This window comes from Zingiber officinale, chromosome 6B, assembly GCF_018446385.1.
Source record: "Zingiber officinale cultivar Zhangliang chromosome 6B, Zo_v1.1, whole genome shotgun sequence".
Taxonomy (NCBI): Eukaryota; Viridiplantae; Streptophyta; class Magnoliopsida; order Zingiberales; family Zingiberaceae; genus Zingiber; species Zingiber officinale.
In genome coordinates, this window is record NC_055996.1 from 390970 (window position 1) to 414825 (window position 23856).

General features: G+C 43.6%; 1 long non-coding RNA gene and 1 other non-coding gene across 2 annotated transcripts; one reads left to right on the top strand and one right to left on the bottom strand.

The window, feature by feature from the left end:
• Positions 1-325: 325 nt before the first annotated feature.
• Positions 326-2559, top strand: LOC121991640. Its single transcript, XR_006114692.1, has 6 exons — positions 326-431; positions 1412-1473; positions 1592-1655; positions 1726-1808; positions 1915-1948; positions 2417-2559. It is a non-coding gene; the product is annotated as an uncharacterized LOC121991640 (long non-coding RNA).
• A 4352-nt stretch (positions 2560-6911) lies between these two features.
• Positions 6912-6983, bottom strand: TRNAW-CCA. Its single transcript has one exon. It is a non-coding gene; the product is annotated as a tRNA-Trp (tRNA).
• Positions 6984-23856: the final 16873 nt, after the last annotated feature.

The window sequence follows — 23856 nt, forward strand, 5'->3', positions numbered from 1 at the left end:
AATATATTGAGTGTGGTGATTTTTTAACACGAATATGACCTAATTCTTAATAAAAAATTCACCACAGTCAATATAATATGTTAAAATTATGGATAAGGATATTTTTGAGATTAGGAAAAAATTAGGAATCCATAGAAACTTGTTTCGTGAAATTCCGACATCTCTAGGTCCATATTTAGTCATCCGATTAATTTTTTTTTATTTTTTTAATTTTCTTAAATCTGGGACGAATCCTGGATTCGTCCCAAAATTTGGGACGAATCCAGGAATTCGTCCCAAAAGTAGGGACAAAAATGGCAACAAACTATTTTTGTTTCTAAAAAACCCTATATCCCTTAATCCCACATATTCTCTTTACCCGATCTCCTTCTCGCAGCGGCGGCTGAATCCTTCTCCAGCGGTGGCGGAATCCTTCTCCTGCAGCGGCGCAGGTAATCCCTCTCCCCTCTCCCATCTCCCCTCTCATCTGTGCGCGGCGCCGTGCCGGCCACGCTTGGCCGTGCGTGGCAGCGCTTGGGCGCTCCTTGCCGCGCGTGGGCGCGCCTGGCCGCGCGTGGCCTCACCTGGCCGCCGTCGTCGTGCCTGGCCAGGCGTGTCCTCACCTGGCCGCCGTCGTCGTGCCTGGCCAGGCGTGTCCTCGCCTGGACGCGCCTGGCCGCCGTCGTCGTGCTTGGCCGCTCGTGGCCGCACCTAGCAGCGTGTGGCTGCTCCTGGACGGGGCTGCTCACCTGGCCGCCGTCGTCGTGCCTGGCCAGGCGTGTCCTCGACTGGACGCTCCTGGCCGCCTTCGTCGTGCTTGGCCGCTCGTGGCCGCACCTGGCAGCGTGTGGCTGCTCCTGGACGGGGCTGCTCACCTAGCCGCCGTCGTCGTGCCTGGCCAGGCGTGTCCTCAACTGGATGCGCCTGGCCGCCGTCGTCGTGCTTGGCCGCTCGTGGCCGCACCTGGCAGCGTGTGGCTGCTCCTGGACGGGGCTGCTCCGGTGGTTTAAATTCCGATACAGTACTTATCCGCTGTTTGTATGCTTATCCAGTTACAATGATGATTGATTTTGTAACCTTGATTCAATCAACTCATTTTAGGTCAACATTTTATGTTATTTCTTTGAACGGTAAGAATTTGGACTTGCTAAGTCTCAGTAATTTATTCATGCATTGAATTTGTGCTTTCCATCAAATTACGCCTCTGATTTCTCATCTTATCTCCTAAGTAGAATGATAGTTGGCTTGATTTTGTGGGTTCGGCTTATCAACAAGAGTCGTCTACTGAAATTGATCATCATTCATGGCCAAAAAAATAACATTTATAGCTATTAAAAGAACAAAGTTTAGAGAGACTAAAATGCTAGTGAAAAAAGTACAAATGATTTATTATGTTAAGGTATTGACTAAATTTGTAATTTTGTTTGTGCAGGTCTCGCTCGGTGTAGTTGGAGACACTCGTATCATAAAGCATTTTTGTAGATCTTCCCCGTGGTATTCTAGCCTATCTTTAATATGCAAACTTACCAAACTTATATCTCACTTTTTATATACTGTCTCAGTTATAATTTTATTTATTTTATCAGTTAATACATTGTATTTATTCCTACAGGTCATTAGAGGTGACATCTAATATTTTTTCCCCTCTTGTTCTACAAGCTATTTGAAGAAAAATGGTAAGTTTTTGAAAGTTCCTTTTTATGAATCAAATTTGCAATTTACTTTATCTTATATTGGAATTTTTAGTTCCGCTCTAAGTCAGATTCCTCCGCGTGACGATGATGATGATAACGATGATGCTGGTGATGCTATTTCATGATTTTAATTATGTATGATGATTATTTGTCTCATAATTAGTGTTTTATACATTAAACCATGCCATGTTAACTTTTCTAATTTTTAATTTATTTAATATTGTTAATTTGTTTTTAACAGGATTGGTGAGGCGAAATATGTATCGGAGAAAAAAGTAAGTATTAAATAACACACTCGTAGTTGAACATGTTAGACTTTTAATTATATTTATATATTTTTAAATTAGTTATATTTGAAAAGTTAAATAAAGGTATCTTTTTATATATTTGTTGAAATTTGATATTATTGCATTATTACTTCAAATTCCAAATTATGATTAGAGTTTGCCTAATAACCAAGTAACTATGAGTACTTAAAGACTAGTATCAACTAATTGCTCATATATTAGTTTGTGTTTTTTTCATTTCAGACATTTTCATATTATAGGGATTTTAAGAATACATCTCATTCTCTCTATGTTTGATGAAATATAATATTTGTAAAACTTGTTTGATAAGATGAAATATGGTATATCATAACAATTTGATACAAATGAAACTGTTAGAATTGTGAGATTGTTAGAATTTAAGTTATTATCTTTCTGGTTACACATGATCTGGTTTATTCGTTTGTTTGTATGCAGGAAGAGAAGAGTTGATGGGGATGAAAGCTTTTGTGGAGAAAGAAGATGAGTTGATGTATCTTAGTTTTTTTTTAAATTTAACTCCTTGTTTAACTTCTTGGATTATTAGACTTTATAAATATTTGAGTGTTGAACTTGTATAATATTTTGGAGTCGTTTGAAGAAGATGTTGAGAACTTTGAATTTGTTGTATTGTGATTTGATTTCAATTATTAATATATGTATCTGAAATAGGATGTGTTGAATGTATATATTGTGTTATTTGTGATATTGTTAATTAGGATGTGTTGAAAGTCTATATTTTGTTATTTGAATTTGTTATATATATTTTATTTGAATTTATTGTAGAAATGTATAGTTGCTGGATTTTTTTTTTAATTTAGGAACGAATTTGGCAACGAAAATAATTTGTTCCAAACTTATCCATTGATAGTTTTGCAATAAAAATATTTTTGTTCCAAATTTCGTCCCAGATTCTGGGACGAATATGCGGATTCGTCCCAGAATTTGGGACGAAACTGCGGATTTGTTCCAGTATTTGGGACGAAATTTGGAATGAATATTTATTTTTTAAATGAAATTAGTATTTTCGTTGCCAAATTCGTTGTAAATTTTGCAACAAAAATAATATTCGTTGCAATGTGTCATGAAAATTAGCAACAAATTTGGCAACGAAAATATAATTTGTTGCCAAATTTGGGACAGAACAGAATTAAATTCATCTCCGAATTCGTCCCCAAATTCGTTGCTAAGTTTGCAACAAAATAAATTTTCGTTGCAAAATTGTATAGTATTTTGGGACAAATAGAGTTTTTTGTTGCAAAATTGGCAACGAATTTGGGGACGAAAATATTATTCATCGCCAATTTTGTCCCCAAATTCGTTGCCAAATTTCCAACGAACAAATATTTGTTCCAAAAGTTGGCATCAATAATTTTGGGACGAAAATATTTTCGTCCCAAATTTTGTCCCTAAATATTTTGCAACGAATTTTTTTTTCAAATTCGTCCTAAAATTTGTCCCAGAAGCCTTTATTTTTTGTAGTGATTAGTCGGGAAATCATAGTTAATCTTAGAATTAATTATAAATCATTCAGTAGCTACAGTGAGTCGTGTCTTATTTCTTTCACTCATCTTACACTCACTTGATTCAGGACATAATCTATGTGTTTTGTCCTCACTAGGCTGACTACATCACACCTAACCCAAGTAATACTTCCTTGTTTTGCGAATTCAAATTACTCATACATGTGTACAAGAGTCTTGCACTCTAAACATGTGAAGCTTTAGCTAAAGACTTTGAGTAATAATCCTAACGAGTGTCCATAAAGTATACATCTCCCCGCAAGGAGCGGTGAATCCTCTGTGGGCTATTCAAAAACCTTCGGGCACTTCAACTTATACCCAATCATCCTGGGTTCATACATCAATGAGATGTCTGCTTAAGATGTCAAAATATAAGTCTCCATGACCAAGATGACTTGCATACCTCAAGTTGAAGGAAACTTGCACTCATGCTGCAGTAAAAACTTCACTGACATGTCTATATATATGCAGAGAACTATATGAAATCTTACAGCGAGTCACTCCAATGAACTAGTTATCATAACCAGCATCCACGTTTAACTCACTACATCCCAATATCTCCAGCAGTGAGAAAATAGCTGCTTGGCCGAATCAAGAAGTATAATCCTTGCTAGTATTACAGAATTGATGGTGTTCGAATACATCAATTCGACGACTAGGGAAATTTCAATATATTCATAATTGGACATGTAGAGATAATCACTAGTTGCGATCCAATCATAAATTCTTTCATGCTATGAATTATATTACGGGCATTCAGTAAATGAGTTTAAAACAATCAAACATATAATATGCACTCAAATAGTGAATCTATACTTATCAAATAGCAATGCAACCGGGCGAGCAAGCGGTCGTACTCAACTATTATCACAAGCTCTCTACCGAGCAAGAGATGCACGACAAAGGAGAAGGGGAACGTAGGTGGAGAGTTTCAACTTTTTTGAGTGTGTAACCTTTTGCCTGTGGTCACAACCTCCTTATATAGGAGCTCAGACCAATGGGCAACCTTAATGATCGTCTAATGATTATTACTTGTCGAGTTGTGAAAGTCCATCATTTACACAAGCAGCAAAAATGTTTACATGACAAAATGTTAGTTATTCCACTTGGAAAATTTTTGCCCCAATTAGTCCGGCATTCGGCGCGCGTAGGTCGTGCCCGTACACGAGTATTATACCCTCTTAGTTCAAAACATAGTCTATGTGTTTTGTCCCCACTAGGCTGACTACGTCACACCTAGTCCAAGTAATACTTTCTCGTTCTGCGGATTCAAATTATTCATACATGTGTACAAGAGTCTCGCACTCTTAACATATGATGCTTTAACCAAAGACTTTGAGTAATAATCCTAACGAGTGACCATAGGATATATGTCTCCTCGCAAGGAGCGATGAATCCTCTGTGGGCTATCCAAACACATTCGACACTTCAACTTATACTTAATCATCCCGGATCCATATCTTAATGAGATGTTTACTTAAGATGTCAAAGTATAAGTCTCCATGACTAAGATGACTTGTATACCTCAAGTCGAAAGAAATTTGCACTCGTTCTGCAGTAAAAACTTCACAGATATATCTATATATATGCAGAGAACCATATGAAGTCTTACAGCGAGTTATTCCAATGAACTAGTTACTATAACTAGTATCCACGTTTAACTGTCGACATCCCAATGTCTCCAGCCAGTAATAAACAACTGCTTGACCGAACCAAGCAGTATAACCCTTGCTAGTCTTACAGAATTGATGGTGTCCAAATACATCAATTCGACGACTAGGGAAATTTCAATATATTTATAATTGCACATGTAGAGATAATCACTAGTTACGATCCAATCACAAATTCTCTCGTCCTATGAATTATACTACGGGCATTCAATAAATGTGTTTAAAACAATCAAATATATAATATGCACTCAAATAGTAAATCTATACTTATCAAATAAATAGAAAAAAAATGTAAGGCGATTGCCTTAGGACATCCCTCAAATTCTAACAGAGCGAGATAGCGAGCGAGCTGAGGTCGATCGAGCGTGCGGCCGTACGGACAAAGAGGTCGACCGAGTGATCAGAGAGGCCAACCGGGCAATGCGACCAGACGGGCAAGCGGTCGTACCCGACTGCTATCACGGGTTCTCTGCCGAGCAAGAGATGCATGACAAAGGAGAAGGGGAACGTAGGTGGAGAGCTTCAGTTTTTTTTAGTATGTAACCTTTTGCTTATGGTCACAGCCTCCTTATATAGGAGTTCAAACCAATGAGCATCGTTAATGATCGTCTAATGATCATTACTTGCTGAGTCAACATGGTTCAGTGCAATCCATGTCCTAGATTTGCACCCCCTACGCACCCACGCGTGAAAGAGAGTTTCTCCCCATGCATTTATTCACATTATCAATGCATGTGAATCAATATAAACTAACTAATATGCCTTGAAACTTCCAATGTAGGACTAAAGTCCCATTCACAATGGAGCTTCATGTCTCTTTTAGCTCTTCTTCATTCACATATATCCAACAACGGGCTACTCCGACAGCTTACGTTTTTTATGGAACAATATGGTGGTGTTCAACCGCCACGTGCCCGTTGCCGTTGCACGGCTAATACCGCCTTCAGCCACCGCCTCTTCGATGTCCTTTATGGCTTAATCGATAACCTCCACGTGCGACGTCAGAGATAAGTGGGCATGGGGGAAACGAGGCGAAGAAGGGGATCCTTCCACTAGCACCATCACTAAGGATAAGAGGGAGTGCGAGTTTGTCGACGACCGGAGCAGTGGCACCGGAGACAAGTCGGCACAGGGAACGAGGAGGGAGTCAATGACAACATGGATGTGATGGCGTCGGAAGTTGATTGGACAATGATAGATGAACTGATAATGTGGTACTATAGTGTTCAAAATAGTTCTGGCGACGACGGTGATGAGTCGCCACCGATGGTGCAGCCAGGCTACGATGTGGACTTTCCTGACTAGTTCATCTTCTCATACTTATCTTTCAACTCTCCACTGTATCTCTTGAACCTATGGAAAATTTATAGGAGATAGTTTTAGATTTTTTCGGAAGAGAGTTTAGATTTAAATATTTTGATTTATCTAGTCATTTTAATCGAAGTAATTAATTGGCTTAAAACTACATTAAATTATAAAATAAAATATATATTTTATAAAACCCGACGAATTTAAATAAAATATAATATTATTTTTATGATTTATACATTTTATACCTGATGAAATCAAAGATACGAAGCAGTTGGATAAGACTCATCTACAATACCAAGCCATTGGAAGTTAGACTGGGCCGTTCCCCGACGGCCCAACTAGAGAATATGGAATATGCCTTCGTAATGGTTTAAGAACTAAGCTCAGTTATAAAATATCGAAAATTTAATTGAATCTCACATTTATATATGAACCCGACGTGAATCGAACACGCAACCTTCTGATCTGGAGTCAGACGCGCTACCATTGCGCCACGGATCCGATGTAAATATTTTCTATAATTGTTTATTTCCATAATAATACCGCGTGATGGTTAACTAATTCCTGCGAGAATAAACTACAAATTCCAGATAATTAATTTACTAGTTCTTCCATAGTGTAAATAAGTTTTTTTATATAAAATTTAAAAGAAATGTGGATTATATATATATATATATATTTTTTGATGGAATGAACGAGATGAGCTAGTCGTTCAAATCACAGGTCAAGCGAGTCAATTAATTTGTGCATCAGAAATCTAACAAAGTGACAAAAAATTTTCTAACAAATTTACCATCATAAATTTCCTAAATAGATTAGAAATCTAAAAAAATAGAAATTATCAAAAATATTAAAAATATCTAAAAGATGAAAATTATTAAAAATAATAATAATAATAATAATATTATTATGTGGATCCAGTCAGTGTTAATTAACGTCGGATATGATAAAGATTATTTTAAGAACTGACAAGATGGTAGGTTTTAGGATAAGGTAAAAAAGAGATAACTAGTGTATTTCTTTTTAAAAAAAATCTTTATTTAATAATAGAAGAATCCCCTTATAGTTAAATAGATGTTTATATATATAGACAATAATTTTTAATTCGTACTAAAGGTTAAAATTGTTGAATGAAAGTAAAAAAATTTCATAGCATACTCGTAATTTAAAATTCCTAAACAGTTAAAAAAATTTAAAAAATAGAAATTATTAAAATACCTTAAATACTCAAAAAGATTAAAAATATTAAAAATAATAATAATCTATAGATTCTGCCCCCCATCAGTTTGGATGAGTTGAGAGAGAACTCAATCTGAATACTTCCTCCGTTGTGGTGGCGGAGAATTGAGCTAAAGGGATAAGCGTTGCCTATCTTCAAATTATTAATTGATTTTATTTAATTGATTTCTCAAAAATGATGTCATAGAAATGAGTTACCCATGTATAGCAGGTTGAAATGGAGGTGCGTCTGGCCTACTCAGTAAGGTAGGTGCCAAAATGGGCTTCCACAATGTGGTCTAACTCGAACACACGAGAATAAGCATTAGTGACACACTGACACTTGAATTGTGAGGCAAATTTGACGATCATTGTTTCACTCAGTGTACTTTCTCTGTATATCCCGCAATTTTTATTTTTGTATTATTCTTTATATTATTGATCATCATCCGCGCGTGCTTGATTATCTATTGTAGAGTATATGGATTACGGTCTCAATAAGTAATTTGTTAGTGCAGTTTTTCGGTACCGAGTGAATGAGTCGATCAGTATATTGAACTACTTTACAGATCTTTTTTTTAAACGGCAGTAGTACACCAATTCCTCCGCCATGGTGCTACTTCATGGTAGCACAGACCGCTTTCCCCAACCAAATCAGAACGATCCTGCCGCCTTCGCCCTCGGCGGAGCTGCAGAACAGAATGTGGAAAGGAATGAGAAACTCCTCTTAATTAAAAAGACTAAAGCAACGGTGGCGGCAGGCCGGTAGCAGCAGCAACAATAATAAAAGATAGCACCTCTTCCTCCTCCATCTCCATCAATACTATAATGTTGGTGCTAAGAGTAAGCATTCGGTTAATTTGATTCATAAATTAATCGAATTAATTGAAAAGTAATTTAATATTGACTAATGAAATCGAATTAAAATTTTAATAAAACTAAATGTTCATACATAGTACATGCTCAAGATGATGGACTACAACGCGCGCTGCTTCATGTACGGCATCATACTGGAGCACGACTACCCGGTGACGGACTCCTCTGACAGCCTACGCTTTTGATGGAACAATATGGTGGCGTTCAACCGCCACACGCTCATCGGCATTGCACGGCCGATACCACCTTCGGCCACTGCCTCTTCGATGTCCTTCATGGCTTAATTGACGACCTCCGTGTGCGGCGTCGGAGATAAGTGGGCACGGGGGAAACGAGGAGGTGGGGCGAATCTGTTTGAAGGAAACTGCGACCCTCACAAACCTTAATCTATCCACCCACTCGAATTCTACATTTTCTCGGTCGGCCTTTACATTCGCTCGACCGCTAACTCGGTCGGCATTTTTGTCCGATCGATTGCACACCCGTCTGGTAGCTCAATTCGCTCGGTCATCCTATGCATTCGCTCGACCACTAATACGGTCGGCATTTTCGTTTGGTTGGTTGCATGCTCGTCCAGTCGCTCAATTCGCTCAATCGGCCTTTGCATTCACTCTGATCGCTCAGTTCTCCTATCCGGCCGCACACTCTGTAACGCCCCGTGCCTCCTGCTAAGGCGACGGGGGTTATTTGGTGATCCGGTGGTAAGAGCCTGGGACCCCCTAACGAGGGGTCAACGCCACGTGGAGGTCAAATGGCCAAGTAGCCCGCCGGAGAAGGGTGAGCCGACTAGACTTGGAAGAAATGGATAAAACCGATCGGCCGACCAAGGGACATTCGGTAGTAAAAGGCGCCTCGACCGGGTCGGGGTTCCGACGCTCTGTCGAAACAGTAGTTAAGAGCCAAGCGGAAGAACCAGGAGAAAATGACACTGCTAACAGTCTCTACTTAGCGCCTACTGGAAATTTCCCCAGCACACCAATGTCAACGGCAGGCCGGATGCGAGGTGAGTGTCGTCCGGCCAGCGCATAAAAGGAGGAGGGGTCGGCCGGACAGACTCCCTGTCCAGCCGGTCGGACGCCCCGGATTATGAGCAGTAAAGAAGGGGGAACATCTTCTGACAGCCGTCAAGTCATATGGCTAGGCCATACTCCTTGTCTGACAACGGGGTGTCCTGTTGTCCCATCGAAGGCGCAATGGGACTGTTGCAGTATGACGTCAGGTAAGCTCTCTGACAGGTGCATACCGGGGTATGGGCTGCAGACACGTATGCACCTCGGTGGCCGTGCATTAGTTCTTTCACCGCTCTATATAAAGAGCCTCTTATTTCGCCGGAGGTACGCGTTCTAGGAGCTTAAAAGCCACTTTTTCCACTTGCTTACCTGACTTGAGCGTAGGAGGGTCGCCGCCGGGAACCCCTTCCCGACCCGACTTCTGTGCAGGATCGCCGGAGGTTCGTGCAACCAGACGGAGGCCCATGCCATCGACTAGGAGCGCGCCACGTGCCCAGCGTCCTTTGGTTCAGCGATTCGGATAGGATCAATTTGGCGTCGTCTGTGGGAACGCTCCTGCATCCGATCGGAAGCGATGGACGAAACTGGACGACCACACTCGGTGATGCTCTCTACAGAGGAGTTCGACGCTCTGATCGAGTCAAGGGCAGCTAAGTTCGTGGAGCAACAGAAACAAAAGGCTCAAGCTGAGCGGATAGCACAGCAGGCAACGTCTGCTTCGGGTAGCCGAGCGGTCCAGGAGGACCGACCGGATCATCTTTTCGAAATGGGGGCAAAACAAGGGTCCGACCGGCACTCAAGTGGGAGCAATGCCTGCCCCGATACCAGTCCGACGAGGGGGTCTTCATCCGACGAGGCACTTGTCCATAACACCCGGAAAAGCAAGGTACCCCGAACAGAGTCATCCCCCCATGGCTAGAACGCACCTGGTCTGGAACGTGGAGACGGACGACCCGGAAATTTCCGTCATCCTAAAGGCCTTGATGAGTTTCGACGAGTATATCGTCTTTTCCTCACTCCACGGGTATTCGGGAGTCGAGAAATGGGGTCAGATCCCCCGCTGGTTGACAGGTCAGTTCTTCAGTTATCTTCTCTTTCTGTTAGTATAGTTTCTCGAATGAGAGCTCTCGTGCCGCTCGGTCGGGAGTATATTAACCGAGCCCAAGGCTCGATGGGAAGCCCCGTGTCGCTCGGTCGGGAGCGTATTAACCGAGCCCAAGGCTCGATGGGAAGCCCCGTGCCGCTCGGCCGGGAGTATATTAACCGAGCCTAAGGCTCGATGGGAAGACCCCGTGCCGCTCGGCCGGGAGCGTATTAACCGAGCCCAAGGCTCGATGGGAAGCCCCGTGCCGCTCGGCCGGGAGTATATTAACCGAGCCCAAGGCTCGATGGGAAGCCCCGTGCCGCTCGGCCGGGAGTATATTAACCGAGCCCAAGGCTCGATGGGAAGACCCCGTGCCGCTCGGCCGGGAGCGTATTAACCGAGCCCCGTGCCGCTCGGCCGGGAGCGTATTAACCGAGCCCAAGGCTCGATGGGAAGCCCCGTGCCGCTCGACTGGGAGTATATTAACCAAGCCCAAGGCTCGATGGGAAGACCCCGTGCCGCTCGGCCGGGAGTGTATTATCCGAGCCCAAGGCTCGATGGGAAGTCCCGTGCCGCTCGGCAGGGAGTGTATTATCTGAGCCCAAGGCTCGATGGGAAGACCCCGTGCCGCTCGGTCGGGAGTATATTAACCGAGCCCAAGGCTCGATGGGAAGGCCCCGGACCGTTCGGCCGGAGGTATATTGTACAAGCTGCATGCTCGATATGGAAGGCTCCGGACCGTTCGGCCGGAGGTATATTGTACAAGCCGTATGCTCGATATGGAAGGCCCTGGACCGTTCGGCCGGAGGTATATTGTATGAGCCGCACGCTCGATATCGAAGGCCCCGGATCGTTCGGACGGAGGTATATTATCCGAGCCAAAGGCTCGATGCCGAAGACCTTGCGCAGTTCGGCCAGGTAAACATTGTCCAAATTAGCCTTAAAGGTCGTCGAGCTCCGACGTTAAATATCGAGAGACGAGCCGGCGTCTATAAACGTCCGAGCGGAAGATCGTCGAGCTCCGACGTTAAATGTCGAGAGACGAGCCGGCGTCTATAAACGTCCGAGCGGAAGACCGTCGAGCTCCGACGTTAAATATCGAGAGACGAGCCGGCGTCTATAAACGTCCGAGCGGAAGACCGTCGAGCTCCGACGTTAAATATCGAGAGACGAGCCGGCGTCTATAAACGTCCGAGCGGAAGACCGTCGAGCTCCGATGTTAAATATCGAGAGACGAGCCGGCGTCTATAAACGTCCGAGCGGAAGACCGTCGAGCTCCGACGTTAAATATCGAGAGACGAGCCGGCGTCTATAAACGTCCGAGCGGAAGACCGTCGAGCTCCGACGTTAAATATCGAGAGACGAGCCGACGTCTATAAACGTCCGAGCGGCTCGCATTGCAAGAATCTAGCGCAAACCCCTTTGAGGTAAGGCGCAAAGCTAGAGATGGTTAATTAGAATTAAAAATGTGAGCAAGTGAACGAATGACGTTCGCGTGCCGGGCGGCTACCTAGTTGCATGGCGAAAGATGTTATTGAAGGCAAACGGCTTGAGTTCACGTTATAGCATAAAGCCGAGCGGAGGAGTTATAAAGAACACTTAAAAATGTGACGAAAGAAATTTCTTGCCAAAACAGAAGTTGAAGGAACAGAAAAGATTATCTATTTTGCACTGGGTGAACCAAAAAAGTTACTACAACAATAAGTTGGGCCGAACGGCTGGAATACAAAAAAGTTCAAAAAAAACTCTTATCACGCGTCAAAGTCAAAAAGAGTGTCTGGGATGGCGCCCATCACGGTCGCGAGGTCCTCGGGGGGGATGGCCAGCTCGGCGGGCAGGTGGCCCTTGGTCTTCAGGTAATCTACCGCCGCCTTGATCGCTTCTTCGAAAGTGAGGGATATCTTGTCAGTAAACTTCTCTCCGAAATCTTCCAAGCGGAGATACGCCTTCCTCACTTCGTCCGAACGGGCCGACTCCCCCTCTTGATATTCTTTGAGCGCAGCATGGGCAACGTCGCTGGCAGCTTGGAGATCTTTCAACTCTCCATCAAACCTTTGGAGATCGGCCGAGCGGCTCTCCTTCTTGGTGGCCAGCAGAGCATCCAGATCCTTAATGCGTTGCTCCAGCCCTCTGATCTCCACCTTCATCCGGTCCATGTCATCGATGGCCTGTTGCTTCCGAGTGGTCGCCGTCTTGATCTCCTTATCTCGTTGCTTGATCATCGCCTCAAGCCGAACGACCTTGCTCGCCAGATCGGAAGCCCTTTTCCGTTCGGCGTCCAGTAGTTTTTTGGCCTTCTCCAGAGCGGCCGTCGACTGCCCGGTACCCCCCGCAGCTTTTTGTTTTTTCAACTCGTCCTCCAGCTCGGCCAATCGATCGCTAATGGCGATCTGCTCCACCCAGTTCTGCTAGCAAATGTGGACAGGTTAAAAACATAATTCAAATACGCAAACAAAGAAACAGAGCATACCCCGGTGGCCTGTTGTAGGTTGCTGTCGCCGAGCTGCCCGGGAGTCATCTTGGCTATTCGACGTCGAGCGTCCACCCAAGCTTGGGCAAGAGGGCCCGTCAAGGTGATCTGCTGCTCAGGGACCATTGGCCGATCAGCAGCAGCCATGTACGCCTCCGAAGGAAGGCGCAGAACGGTTTTAATTAAATTCTGGCCGCTCAGCTCGCTCTGAGAAGCGACGGCCTTGCCGGACGGCCCACCGGTGGACGAGGAGGGAAGCTCGTCCAAACGCCTGATACGGCGCAAAGTCCTGGAAGGGCTCGACGGCGGCGCCTCAAAGCTGGCCCTCGGAGAGTCATGTGGGGTCGGTGTACTCTCTAAGGAAACCGTCCCGGACAGCACCGGAGCATCCGCGCCCAGCTCGAGCTGTGGATCATCAGGTGGAGTTGAGGTAGAGGCGGATTCCGGTCGTCGCCGCTTCCGTGTAAGTAGCGGAGCATCATCGGCCGAACGGCCCTCTACCTCGGCTTGAGCCGAGGGTTCTATGTCGCCCACGGCCTCGTCTTGAGAGGCAGGGGCGTCTAAGGCTTCGGGGACAGTCGGTGTCCCCTCACCTTCTTCGCCGGCCGGATCAGCTGGAGCCAAGCCCTGCTCGGCGACCTCTTTGTTCTTCACCGCCTCGATCTGAGCGGCTTTCAATTTGAGCTTCTCGGTCGCCTTAGCACGCCACATGACTTCAGCTGCAGAAGCAAGAAATAAATCAGTTAGAACAAAATAAATGGGAGGATAAGGGAACTTACTCATGCTGCAGGGCAGATCGGCTTGGGTAGAAGGCAAGCCGAATATGTGCATTACTCCCGGAAGGAGCAGCTTGTCAATATGATAGCGCTGACCAACTAGCCGTTCGGCTGCCTGAAGGTAGGCCGCGTCACCTCTAAATTTGCCGAGCTCCGGTTGCGCCGGCATCGCCGTCTGCCACTTGGTACGAAAAGTTGGCCGCTCGGGAAAACGTATATAGAAGAAATGCTCCTTCCAATGTTTGTTGGAGCTCGGCATATTATCAAAAAGGACAAAGCCTATCCTAGACTGGAAAACAAAGGTGCCCCACTCGACTTGCTTGGGATAAAAGAAGTAGTGGAAAATTTTTGGGTCTAAGGGGATGCCGTTCAGTTTGAACAAAACTATCACTCCGCTCAGGAGCCTAATAGAGTTGGGAACTACCTGGCCGAGCGGAATACGAAAATAATTGCAAACTTGTATGAAAAATTGGTGGGGTGGAAAACGCAGTCCGGCCAGAAATTGGTCTCGGAAGAAAAGAACTGTGCCGGACGGCGGTTCATGAGGCCGATCGGCCGGTGTGGCTAACACTATTTGGTGGTCGGTCGGCAGGTCATAGGTTCGAGTAAGGCGCAAGGCGTCTTCCTCGTCGAACCGGCTTTCCATGGCCGAATACCAAAGACCCGGAGCACTGCCGGTCGATTGCGAAGTACTGGTCATGATCGAAAGACAAGAAGGCGGGACAAAAGGGGAAGGTTCAAGCGAGGAATGGATGGAAACCGACTGAAGGAGACGATTAACAGAAAGAAGAAAACGTTGGGAGCGAGGAAAAAGGTCTTACGAGCAAGGAAGACGGTCTGAAGACGCTGTAGGGTCACCGAAAAGCCGAAACGCAAGATAGCCGGAGAAGAAAACGAGCAGAAGGATGTCGGAGGAGGACGAAGTAACAAGGCGACGAAAACGAAGTCGCGGGCTTTATAACGCCGCCCGGGAGCAACCTCCGCCGTCCGATCCAGGTCGCCGATATCGAGGGTGTCATCTAGCCGTCCATTTCAAACGGCGGCTGTCCCATCGGAAGTGACGCCACCGTCATACGCTGACAAACGCACGATCGCCACGTGTCAGCAGGATACTGGCCGCATTTAATGAGCTCCCCTTACCGTGCGCAGCGCACGTGATGGATAGTAGGGGAGAGCATCGGACATGAATTCCAAGGAAACACAAGGCACGGACAAGATGCCGCCGAACGGACGAGCATCCTTCTGCCTGGCCGAGCGGCCCAATGCAGCGATCATTGCTCAGTCAGATCGGCAGTCCAGTCAGTCGGACTTCGCCTCCTTCGACTAGACTCGAGGGGAAGGCAAGTGATCCGGTGGTAAGAGCCCGGGACCCCCTAACGAGGGGTCAACGCCACGTGGAGGTCAAATGGCCAAGTAGCCCGCCGGAGAAGGGTGAGCCGACCGGACTTGGAAGAAATGGATAAAACCGATCGGCCGACCAAGGGACATTCGGTAGTAAAAGGCGCCCCGACCGGGTCGGGGTTCCGACGCTATGTCGAAACAGTAGTTAAGAGCCAAGCGGAAGAACCAGGAGAAAATGACACTGCTAACAGTCTCTACTTAGCGCCTACTGGAAATTTCCCCAGCACACCAATGTCAACGGCAGGCCGGACGCGAGGTGAGTGTCGTCCGGCCAGCGCATAAAAGGAGGAGGGGCCGGCCGGACGGACTCCCTGTCCAGCCGGTCAGACGCCCCGGATTATGAGCAGTAAAGAAGGGGGAACATCTTCTGACAGCCGTCAAGTCATATGGCTAGGCCATACTCCTTGTCTGACAACGGGGTGTCCTGTTGTCCCATCGAAGGCGCAATGAGACTGTTGCAGTATGACGTCAGGTAAGCTCTCTGACAGGTGCATACCGGGGTATGGGCTGCAGACACGTATGCACCTCGGTGGGCGTGCATTAGTTCTTTCACCGCTCTATATAAAGAGTCTCTTATTTCGCCGGAGGTACGCGTTCTAGGAGCTTAAAAGCCACTTTTTCCACTTGCTTACCTGACTTGAGCGTCGGAGGGTCGCCGCCGGGAACCCCTTCCCGGCCCGACTTCTGTGCAGGATCGCCGGAGGTTCGTGCGACCAGACGGAAGCCCACGCCATCGACTAGGAGCGCGCCACGTGCCCAGCGTCCTTTGGTTCAGCGATTCGGACAGGATCACTTGGACACATACATACTTACTTAACACAGCGGAAGTCTTACTTAGAGAAATTAAAAGTTTTTACTTTAAAATCACTATGGACATATAAAACCACATAGCATACTTAACATGATTTTTGAGTCATAATACCCAAACACATAATTAATGTCATGGAGTCAAAATGAAATAACATAAACATGGCATATTTCTTTATTAACAAAAGCAGGTCTTTCCCTTTAGCCAAGCCACTACCACACACATCCTGCTAGCCCCTCCTGCTGCTCCCCTAGTGCATCCATTCCTTGCCTTTATCTGTGGTACAAGAAAGTAAGCTGTGAGTACTCATGACTCAGTAAGTTTCTTTCCTACTCACAAAAACCGTATAGCATATCAAATCACAAGTCAAAATGCATGGAAACAATTTATCATATCAAGCAGCATATCATGGCATATCATAACATAATCATCATAAAGTATCATAGCATATTCTAACATGAACATCAAATGAATCCTGACATAGCATAACATCATCATAAATATCATGGCATAATCATAAAGTATATGCAAGGTGAATTCCTAAACATGTATCATGAAACATATGCAACATGTCTTTTGAAAACTTATAATATACATACTTAAACATAATCTCAACATGATTAGGGCCCCGGCTTGTACCACATACATAAATGCGGCGTCCTATGTAGGTCCAAGGTAGCAAGTCTTGAACCCTACAAGGCATACATACTAGGTCCGTTTCTTAGTCCATCGACCTAGGGACACTTAGGAGCTCATCCCTAACGAGACTCGTTTCTTAGTCCATCGACCCCGGGGCGCTTATGGAGCCCACCCTTGGTACAAGCCATACATAAAGTAAAGTAGCATGTCATACATATCATAGTTCTTATCATTTCATGCATAACATATTTCTTAACATATCATAAAACATGCATATTTGGGCACACAGCACATGCATGGATCATAAGCATACATAATGAACATGACATTTATCACATCATAAGGCATGCATATTTGGGCACACAGCACATGCATGGATCATAAACGTACATAATGGACATGTCATTTATCATATCATAAAGCATGCATAATTGGGCACATAGCACATGCATGGGTCATAAGCATACATAATGAACATATCACTCATCATAGAAAGACATAATCATACATGGAATCATTTAAATAACATCTCTTAATTCATAGCATAGCATGTGAGGCACATCTAGGTCACTAAACCTTTTATAGCCGAAAGTCAAGAGTAGGGACATGAACTCTAGACAACATACAAACATAAGAATCTCATGATAACTTCACATCCTATCATAGAAAAGATCATAAGCATGTTAACCATTTTTAAGCCCTCCTAGGTTTCTAATTCTTTCATGTCCGAAACCTTCATGAAGAGCAATCAAGTTCTAAGCGACATGCAAACATGAAAACCCTAAATTCATATCACATCATATTTCATAAGGAACAACTTGAGCATGTTTAATTTGGGTTCTAAGTTCCATAAGCTTCTATCCTTATCATGGCCGAAACCTAGCAAGCCTTATTCTAGGTTACATGTAGCATGAAAGTGTTGAACCTTAAGCCAATATCCTACACCTTTCATGAGGAACATCATAAGCACATTTAGTTCAAGTTCCAAACTTCCTAAACCCATTAACTCAAGATGGCTGAAACATATTAAGCATGGAAATTAGATTTCTAGTGGCATAAGAGCATGGAAAACACAACTACATTTCATAGCATTTATCACAAGAAACATCATGAGCATATCTAAGTTGGGTTCTAAATTTCCCTAGGCCTTTAGACCAATAGTGGCCGAAACATGTGAGCATGAAAACTAGGTTTCTAGGGCATAAGAGCATGGAAACCACAACTACATTTCATAGCATTTGTCACAAGAAACATCATGATCGAGCATATCTAAGTTGGGTTCTACATTTTCATAGGTCTTTAGACCAATAGTGGCCGAAACATGTGAGCATGGAAACTAGGTTTCTAGGGCATAAGAGCATGGAAACCACAAGTACATTTCATAGCATTTATCACAAGAAACATCATGAGCATATCTAAGTTGGGTTCTAAGTTTCCCTAGGCCTTTAAACCAATGGTGGCCGAAACATGTGAGCATGAAAACTAGGTTTCTAGTGGCATAAGAGCATGGAAACCACAACTACATTTCATAGAATTTATTACAAGAAACATCATGAGTAAACTTAGTTTAAAATCTAAGCATCCTAGCCCAAAAACTTAGTGTGGCCGAAAGTTACATGTAACTAAATTTCTATGTAACAAGCAACCCTAAGAACATCAAACTAGTTTCATATCATTTCATCAAGAAGGTCATGAGCATCTTAGACTTGGTTTAAACTTTCCTAGGCCTCAAATCACAACATGGCCGAATCTTCATAAGCATGAAATAGAATTTCAAACCAACATACAATCAAGGCATAACATTTTAGCTTCATATCTTGTCTTAGGAAAAATCATAGCATGCTTAGTTTTTAGGTTTAAAGCTCTCCTAGGCCTTTAGTTCTTCCATGGCCGAATATTCATGAGCATAAAAATGGAGTTTCAATCAACATACAAGTAAAAGAAAAAGGTTAACAACACCATTTTCATAGGGTACATAACACAAGAACAAGGGAGCATGTTTAGTTTGAGTCTTTAGCTTACCTAGTCCTCTTGTTATGCTTGGCCGAGAGTCTAAGGTTCATGGATCTAAGTTATAATTAATCATTCTAGCATGGAAACATTAGATTAACCTCCTACATAAGATACATGTCACAAGAAAAATAATAAGCATATCTAGTTTAAAATTTCTTAGACTCTTCCTTTTGTCTTGGCCGAAATTTCCATAAAGCAACCCTAGTTTTTTTTTTAGCAATCTATCTTCATGGAAAACCATATGAGCTATTTATACCACAGGTGAGGGGAAGCTTACCTAGTGTTCACTTGTTAATCCTTAAGGAAATGGTACCCTTGGTGAAGAGGAAGAAGAGAGCTTCTTCTTTTAGCACTCCTTTTGATTTCTCTTGCTTGGAAGGGTACACCTTGAAGGCTCCTTCTTGTATCTTAGTTTTCTCTTAGGAAGAAGACCTAAACTCGGCTTGTGGTGATGAGGGAGAAGAGCTCTAGTTTCGGCAATGGTGAGGAAGAAGAAAGAAAATGAAATCCTTTTCTTTCTTTCCTTTTTATGCTAAGTGGGTGGAAGAAACAAATATGAATTTTGCTTCCCTTTCTTCTTAATTCATGTATATACTTTTCTAATGAGAATATGTCCTCATTCATCTCCCTTAACTCTTCTCATCCTCACTTTCTTAATCCCCACGAAAATAGAGAAAAAAAATAGAAAAGACAACTTGTCTTTTGCTTACTCCTTTTCTTAACCAAGAGGTAAACAAGAGGAAGAAAACTACTTGATTTTCTCTTGTTCCCTCACTTAATTATATCTTCACTTTTAACTACAATTCCCATCATTTTCCATTCATATGTTATTCATTATCCTAGTGTGTTGGAGCAATCCCAATGGTCCGTGGGACCATGTGTTTTGGTGTTTGGGCAAAGTGTTTAAGTTAGGTTTACCCTTGTTATTTGATATGTGTACTTGAGTTGTGCAGGACTGCAGGTGACACATGTGACTTAGGTTGACGGCTTCGGGTCCGGTGAAGGATGGAGCATCCGAGGGACCGTAGACAAGGCAGCAAAGACAAGGGCCGAGGGAAGCGACTTCGAGGCATACGCGAAGGATGACATTGGGGACGAGCCGCGGGCTTGGATGCATCCGAGGGACGAGAGCCAAAGGAAGTAGGCTTGAAGGCAAGAGGTCAAGGCTGCAAAGAAGAGTCAAATGAGTCGTGAGGGTACGAGTGCATGAGAGATTGTACTCGGAGTAAAATCCTAGTTTTAGGGTTTTACTGTAGCGGCACTATAGCGCACTGTAGCAGTTACTGTAGCGTACTGTAGCAGTCGACTGGTGTATGGACCAGTCGACTGATGTGTTAGGACCAAAAGTAGCTAGAGGGGGGGGTGAATAGCTCGTCACGTTCGCTCGTCGCTTGGCGTTGCTTGGCGTTGCTTGTTTCTTCTTGGATGTGCAGCGGAAAATACAGAAACAAACACAAAACGCTAACACTAGGATTTTACTTGGTATCCACCTCACAAGAGGTGACTAATCCAAGGATCCACACCAACGCACACACCCTCCACTATGAATAACACTCCTTTATGGTAACTACCAAAGGCGGAGAAGCCCTACAACACTCTCAATACAAGAAGAAGAAAGGGAAATACAAGTTAAGCAAAAGCTTACAAGATGTGCAGTAAAAACCCTAACCCTAACTTCTTCCTCTTGCAATAGATCCGCCTCTTGACTTGGAAAGTCTCCAAGAACCTTCAAGAACTGGCGATCACGTGCTTGTAGAGAGCCGTGGAGGAGCTGGAATGAATCTGAGAAGAGCTCGTAAAGAGATGCCGAAGACCACGCTCGCTTGCGGCTTTAAACCCGACGCGGTCGGATCCCGATCGATTCAATGTTCCGATCGATCGGGAGGCTGGATCGATCCACGGATCGATCCGGAGCGCCTCGTGCTCAGAAGCGCGCGGATCGATCCACGGATCGATCCGGCTATTCCAGAAGCATCGTCCCGATCGATCGGCCGATCGATCGGGACCTCGATCGATCCACGGATCGATCCGTGCTTCGATCCATGGAAGAATGGATCGATCCACCGATCGATCCCGGCTGAATCGATCCACGGATCGATCCAGACAATTTTGCCCAAAACCAAGTCCCAAACCTCTAACCAACATCCGGTCAACCTTGACCTGTTGGTACATCATGCCTCGCATCTGGTCACTCCCTTGACTGCCAGGACTCCCCACCAAGTGTCCGGTCAATCCTTTGACCCACTTGGACTTTTACTCGTCGTGCAAGTATCCGGTCACTCCATTGACCTATTTGGACTTCCACCGGATGTCCGGTCAACCTTGACCCATCCGGACTTCCTTCCTTGCCAAGTATCCAATCAATCCTTGACCTACTTGGACTTCCCAACACCGATGTCCGATCATCCTTGATCCATCCGGATTTCCTCTTGCCCGGCTTCACTCACTGGACTTTCACCTAGCTTCACTCACTAGGGTTTTCCATCTGCCTAGCTTCACTCACTAGGACTTTCACCTAGCTTCACTCACTAGGGTTTTCCATCTGCCTAGCTTCACTCACTAGGACTTTCACCTGGCTTCACTCACCAGGATTTCCTTCTGCCTAGCTTCACTCACTAGGACTTTCACATGGCTTCACTCACCAGGATTTCCTTCTGCCTAGCTTCACTCACTAGGACTTTCCTTCTGCCTGACATTCCAGTTAGGACTTCCCAGTCAAGTATCCAGTCAACCTTGACCTACTTGACTCTTCTTCAATCAATATCTTATTGTCAAACATCTAAACCCTAACCAAGACTCAGCTTGGTTAACCAGGTCACCCTTGACCTGAGGGATATTGCACCAACAATCTCCCCCTTTTTGATGTTTGACAATACCACAATAATACTTACAATCCCACATGTAAGTTAGGCTAATCCTATAGCCTCCTTCTTCATGCCACTAGGTAATGAACCCATAAATTAAGCTTTTCATTCTCCCCCTAAGAGGGCAAACTCCCTCTAGGTAATGAATAATGAAAACCTAACTTACTTCCTTTCATTCTCCCCCTATTGGCACACATCAACCCCCTACTAATAAAACACATCAACCCGTCTTTGGACACACATCAACCTATGCTCCAATTTTGGGCACACTTCAACAACTCCATTTGTTGAAGACTCTCCCCCTGAAGAGTTGCTCATCGTGATCACAATTTCACTCATTGTGATCAACTCAATATTGAAGGTCCCATACCCTTCATTATCCTTAACTTCTCCCTCAATGTTGACAAATACCCAACCTTGAGCATTTTCAACCACTTGAGTTGTCACTTGAAATGATGAGGATATCCACTCCCCATTTATCCCCATTTCAAGTTTAAATGCTCAACCTTGAGCAAGTTCACAACAGAAGGTTAACCACCTTCCAAGGTTCATGAAAAATAATTTTCATGTCTTTAAAGAGTCCCTCCCCCTAAAGACATGGTGGTAACTTCTGTCATTGCACCAACAATGACTTGGAATCCCTAAACCATTAGGAGAACCAATTTTAGAAGTTTTGAGGTTCAAATATTCAAAATTTGAAACAAACCTCAACCTAAACTTCAGCTTAGCCTTCCTTAACCAATCCATCCTTGTTTTCACATGAAAACACCCTTTTTATGTATACAAATGTATTTTATGGGTTTGGAATGGTTACCTAGACTAAAATCGGTTCAAAGATGCTGAAATCAGGCCTTCCCAGCCAAAATCAGCAACTTGGATCGATTGGAGTTGGGTTCCAATCGATTGAACCTCTCTGAATCGATCCACTGATCGATTCAGACACCCTGGATCGATCGGCTAATCGATCCAGCGAGCTTCTGCTCGCGGGAAATGCCTTCTGAATCGATCCACGGATCGATTCAGGCACTCCAATCGATCCATGGATCGATCGGAGCTCTGATAGTTGCTGAAATTCCATTTCAGTCAACTTCAGAAACCCCTAGAAAATTCTACAAAAATCCAAAAATCATGAAATTTTGTGTAGACTTTGTTTAGGGTATATACTATCAAGGAAAAATAGTTTTCTATGAAAATACATCATATTTTCAAAGATTGACACAAACTTGAAAACTTGCAAAAACTGTATTGTTTTCTTCAAGTTTGTGTCTAACTATTCAATGGTGATTACTATCAAAAGATAGCCTTCACCAATGTTTTCCAAAATCATTTTGAAAACATTTTCAAAACCAATATCCCACCATGTTCCTTGGGCTTAATGCACATGACTTGTACATTAGCTTTCCCAATGATGGGAAAACACATAACTATGTGTTTTGATGAACCTAAAACTCAAAAGAATGCACTAAATCAACATCTTGAGTTTTGTTCATCTTCCTAACATCTCACTTGTATCTAATGTGCACTAAAACACATACAAGTCATCTTATAGTCCTTGTGAGATGTAAGATTTTGGTTTTGCCCTATTCTAGGGATCATGCATATCTATCTAGGCATTTTAGATATATACTAGACATCCACCAAGGATGTCACTTGTTAATAATTGTTGTTAAATGTCTTTTGTCCTTAATTACAAGGAATTAAACTAATGCATGATAATGTTATGGCATACATCAAAATAAAATGACTTTCAAAAGAAATATTCCTATAACTACATGATGTATGCATGACATGACATGGTATTTTTTATATTTTTCATAATAAAATATGAATGCAAAAATAGTTATGATGTCATGGCATATGATGGGCAAACAATCATGACAAGATTTAGCATAAATAAAATATACCTAGATTAACTATCTAAGCATCCTTAAAATCTTAGCTAAACTTACAACTTACACCTAGATTGCCCTAAAGTGCTTCAAGAAAATACCAAAGCCTAAATTGGCATTTCTAATTCCCTTGATTAATGTATGCCAATTGAAATTAAGCGTATTCCTCAAATATTGGCAAATTTCAATTTTTCCACAAAAGTAGCACTTTTAAATTTAAGGCCCGGATTACCTTAAATTTCCTAAGAACATACCAAAATCCCAACTTGGTAGTTCTCAAGATTTTCCTAATTTGTGCCATTTTAAGATAAAATCAATTTTCCACC